This window comes from Neofelis nebulosa, chromosome 2 (genome assembly GCF_028018385.1).
Source record: "Neofelis nebulosa isolate mNeoNeb1 chromosome 2, mNeoNeb1.pri, whole genome shotgun sequence".
In the NCBI taxonomy this organism is placed as follows: domain Eukaryota; kingdom Metazoa; phylum Chordata; class Mammalia; order Carnivora; family Felidae; genus Neofelis; species Neofelis nebulosa.
In genome coordinates, this window is record NC_080783.1 from 199938046 (window position 1) to 199942757 (window position 4712).

Genomic DNA, 4712 nt, shown 5'->3' on the forward strand with positions numbered 1-4712 from the left:
CCCTTACTTAGGGCCAACCTCCAGGGACACACCTTGTGGCCCTTCCCCTCCAAGGGCCCTCCCCCATGCCCTCGGGGCCCTATGAAGGCTGCAAGAGGGAGGGGTCCCTGATGGCCCAGGTCTAGGAAAATGCCCCTGGAGACCCCTCTGTGCTTTCCGGGTCAGCCCCTTACTTCCTCCTGCATTGGCTTCCAACCGTCTCCCTTGGGAACACCTCAGCTTAATGGGCCTAAAACAGCAAAGTTTTTGGCTTCCCCTGCCTGCCTTCAGGGCCAAGGTCAAGGAGGGACATGTTAGACCTTCGGGAACAGAGCGATGGCCTCTCTCTTCCAGAGGAAGTGAGGGAAAAAGTTCCCTACCACACGCTGTTTGGTTTTGAATAACCACCCCCCACCCCGTGTTGCCTATAAAATATTAGACACAGAGAATCTTAGAGCAACAGAGTCTTAGATCCTTTGACTTGAGCATCACATTAGAGACTCTGTACGAAATGGAACACCTTGGGTTTCTGGAGTCATTCAATTTTGGACTTGCAGGATGAAAACACGAGATCAGAAGCCTAGGGTTTGGGGGTTCGGATTTGCAGGGAGCTTGGATGTCCCCTCATGGTTCCATCCACCCCTCACTAGCTGCTGTCTTTGGGCATTCACTTAACGTCTCTGTGCCTCAGTTTCCTTTCTTTTTGTTCAAAGCGGACGGAAATAGTTTGCACCCGGAAGGGCTCCTGCGCCGGTTCGATGAGCTGCTGCTACAGAAAGCTTGGCCCAGTGCCAAGCTGGGTAAACTGTGAGCTATACTAATACTCTTCGAGCTAATGCAGTTCACCTCCCCTGTGATGCAGGGGTGGGTCAGACAGCTGCTGGTGCCTCTGCCCAGCCGGCCGCTGTGTAGAAGGACATCCAGCCTAGACTAGATTCCCTCCTGAGGTGAAGTACCCACCTTCACAAGACGCAACCTTTGTCCTGCAGCGAGGGAACGGGTCCGAGCCCGTGGTCCTTCCGCCCTGAGTGTCCCAATCCTGTTCTCTGGTGCTGGAGACCCCCTCCTCCATGCCTACAAAGCCAAGGGTAGGGTGGGGGGTGGGGGGAGGAGCTAGGCCCACCCAGCACCTTCCCCTGGATGGCCTGGCGAGGTGGTACAATTTGTCCAGAGCCCTTCCCAATCCAGCTGCCCTTTTCTTCCTTTCTCAGCAGCCCCCTTCAATTGCCGGGTTTCCTGGGTGCTCATTTGTCCCGCCTTGACAGGGAGAAAAGCCTCCATTCGTTCTCCCGAGGTCAGAGGAAACGTGTGCTTTATAAAGGACACCTGGATTAGTAACATTTAAGGGAAAGCCACAACTTGGAGAGGGTGGGTTCAAGCATCCCCTGGGGGGCTGCGGGACCAAAATGGGTGGGTGGGATCGGGAGGGAGCTTAGAGCACCGGCTACCCCGATCCAGGGGCTGGAGGCTTCTCCCGGCGCCCTGCCTTCCTCCCTGCCGCCCGCCGCCGAGTGCAGGACCACAGCCCGGATCACCTACCCATCTGCAGTCCCGGTGGCCTGCCGGTCCTCTGTCCCACGGCATTAATTGGTTTTCCGGCACCGGTAAATCCCTTGCTTCGCCTCTAGGGGAGGAGCTGCCGTCAGGGAGCTGGGTGCTTGCTTGCAAGGCGCCCATCACCAGCCTGAGGGCTTTTTCTGGCTGGGCAGGAGAATGCGTGTAACTCCCAAATTAGGCTTTCAACGGCTGTCTTTCCCTAAAGGAGACACGTGGGCTCCTTTAGTGTTTCAGCTAAAACACTGAGAGGGAGCAAGAGAAGTAGAAATTGGCTTATTTCTAGAAATTCAGCGAAAACAGTCTGGACTGGTTTTGTGTTTTACATTTTTTATCTCCCCCCACCCCCACCTCCCCCTCCCCGGCCTCCCCCTCCCCCGCCCCACCCCACTCCACCTTGGCCTCTGATGCCAAAGCCACACGAGCAGACGTGGCTTCACAGGACCAGACGTTCAGAGTCAAGCCGAGTCGAGTGGTCAGTGGGGAGAGCCGGTGGGCTTGGGGCCACCTGGCTCAGCTCTGGGATGAGGGTGGAGCTGGGCCTCGGTGATGGGGAAGAAGGTTCCAGAATGGGGAGAGGCTCAAGAAAGGAAAGAACACCTGTGCTCCCACCCGCCCCCAGCCATCCCCACCCCACTTTCTGCTGCAGGCGCAGTGAGGGGCCCAGGATCCTCAGGAAAACCAGGCCCCGCCAGGTGCTGCTCCTTTGCACATGCTGTTCCCCTGCCAGGAGTGCCCTGCTCTCTGCTGGAGAAGCCCCCGCAGCCTTCCAGCCACGCGGCCCTCCTCCGCGAGGTCTCTGTCCTCCCCACCCGCCCCCAGCCATCGCGCTCTTACGACCTTTCCAGCCGCAGACCTTCTTACCTTTGGAGGATCCGTCTTCTATGAGATCACGCATATTAGATCAGATCCCACATCGAATCAATGTATGTGTAAACATGTGAGAGCCAAGTAGAGCAGAAAGTGACTCTTTGACACGTATCGATTTCTTTTCGCTTTTTAAGGGTATTTATTTGGAGAGAGAGAGAGAGAGGGTGCGCATGCGAAGGAGGGAAGAGAGAGGGAGAGAGAGAATCCCACGCAGGCTCTGCCCTGTCAGCACGGAGCCTGACCCGACATCCAGAGTCGGACGCTCAACCGACTGAGCCACCCAGACTCCCCAGTACGTATCAATTTCAGTGGCGCAATTTCCTGTTCGTATTTTAACCGCATGACTCTCCCCGGACCTTAAACCTCCGCAGAGGCCCTCAAGAGCTCGGAGATCCTGGCGCTGTGGCTGGAGCGGAGCATCTGAGGGAGAAGACACTCCCCTTCCACCCGGTCCCCATCCACGCAGAACCAGGGCCTTCCCGCAGTATCCCATGGTGACGTCATCATCGCGGTCTCCGCGGGACGAGGCAGGGGGCGCGGCCCGTCATTTCTAGATGCCACGTGGTCAGCCCAGGGCCAGGCACAGAAGGATCAGTAAAGCTGCTGAGAAAAAGTGAGCAAGCCAGTGAGACCTCCTGGCAGCACAGGCTGTAGGAACAGCAGACGGGGACACGGGTGGCCTTCGCAGACCCCGCCTCCCAGCGCCCCCCTCGCCAGGGAACATGGCGCATGTGGTGCATGAGGACCGAAGGAGAGGAAACTCATGTCGGGAGAGGGGAGCCCCGTCGTGCCCATGGGCACCTGCCAAGAGGGTGGGCACTTGGGACAGCCATGGGGGTGGGGCAGGAGGTAGCTAATGAGACACCCACCGCACCCCACCCCAACCTGGAGATATCAGCTGGCTTACATTAAGTGAGGCAGAGGGCCCTGGGGGGAAGGATTTGGAATTGGGGGTCAAGGCAACATGGTGGGAGTCCGGCTGCACCCCTCAGTAGCTGTGTGACCTTGCCCCCCTGGGCTTCGTTTCTGTCCTCCGGAACATAGGATCCGGAAGGCCCAAGCTCACAGCCAAGTTCAGTAGCGTTCATGGTGAAGCAGTCAAGAACACGGGCTTTGGAATCAAGGTCACTCCCCGGGTTAGGTGACCTGGGGACTATAAAGAGCAGTAGCATAACGAGTTGGATTCCCTGTCCCCTCTTTTCTGGGTGGATTCTCTTCCTGCTGCTTTCTTCTTCCTCTTTGGGTGGGGGCTCAGTCTGATCTTGGTACACTGGGGTCTTAGAGGCGGCGGGGAGCCTGGAGATGGCCTCTCCGTTCCAGCTTTCCCGTGGAAAGACGAAGAGTCAGGGTCACAGAGAGAAGAACGTGCCTGAGGACCCACAGGACAGGAACTATGTGTGGAGCCCAGGTGGGGACATATTTGATCATCACAGCTGCCCTAGAGGTAGTCGCCTGACTCCCAGACCAAGGCCACGTCCCCCACAGTGCACCGTGCAGGAACTGGGGCCAAGGACTTGGGGGCTTGCCTGCCCTCCACAGGGGACCCCGGAAATCAAACCAAACCAAAATAAGGAAGCAGCTGTTGTGTGACGAATGGTCGCTGTTTTCGCAGCCCTGGTCTGAGCGCGTCACGTGTCCTCTCCGGTTCCAGCCTCTCCACACTTCGATGCGGCTCCGACCGTCAGTGTCTACTTCCCAGCACACAGCACGGGCAGGTGCGTGGCCCAGCCGGGAGTCCATCCCAGGCAGTTTGCTGCTAGAACGCACGAAGCCGCTCCCGTTCTGTGCACTTCGGCAGAAAAGGAGGGAAAAGGAGGCAACGGAGGAAGGGCATCATGTCTGCGACACGGCGGCACGTTATAGGAGTTCATGTGTGCGGGTGGCCTGACCTCTGAGTTTGATGACAGGGTGCGCCTTATCCCTGAGCAAACCCATCTGCCCTGGGGAGCTCCGGGGAGGGCAGGCTGCTCCCCTCAACTGAGTGGGCACAGTGCAGGCAGATGGGCCCAGGGGAGAACAGTGCCAGGCACACTGGCCAGGTCCCCACACCACTAAGTCCAAGCTGCTCAGACATGAACAAAACTCTCCCCTCCCCTCCCCTCCCCTCCCCTCCCCTCCCCTCCCCTCCTCTCCCCAGCCTTGGGTCCGCCTCTGCAAAAATGGACACAATGTAACCACCAGACTGTGGCATTGCTGTGGGATTGGAATGAAATCAGGGAGGAGGAAGTTGGTGCTCGGTGACACTACTGGGCCCCAGGCTCACCCAGCCGGTGAGCTCAGAAGCCAGGACTCAGGCTTTGCTGCCTCTG

General features: G+C 58.3%; 1 long non-coding RNA gene across 1 annotated transcript; it reads right to left on the bottom strand.

Moving 5' to 3' along the window:
- Positions 1–2645: 2645 nt before the first annotated feature.
- LOC131493611 (uncharacterized) lies at positions 2646–4502 on the bottom strand. Its single transcript, XR_009252784.1, has 3 exons — positions 3967–4502; positions 3311–3549; positions 2646–3006 (listed from the first exon to the last, which is right to left on the bottom strand). It is a non-coding gene; the product is annotated as an uncharacterized LOC131493611 (long non-coding RNA).
- Between the last annotated feature and the right edge of the window lie 210 nt (positions 4503–4712).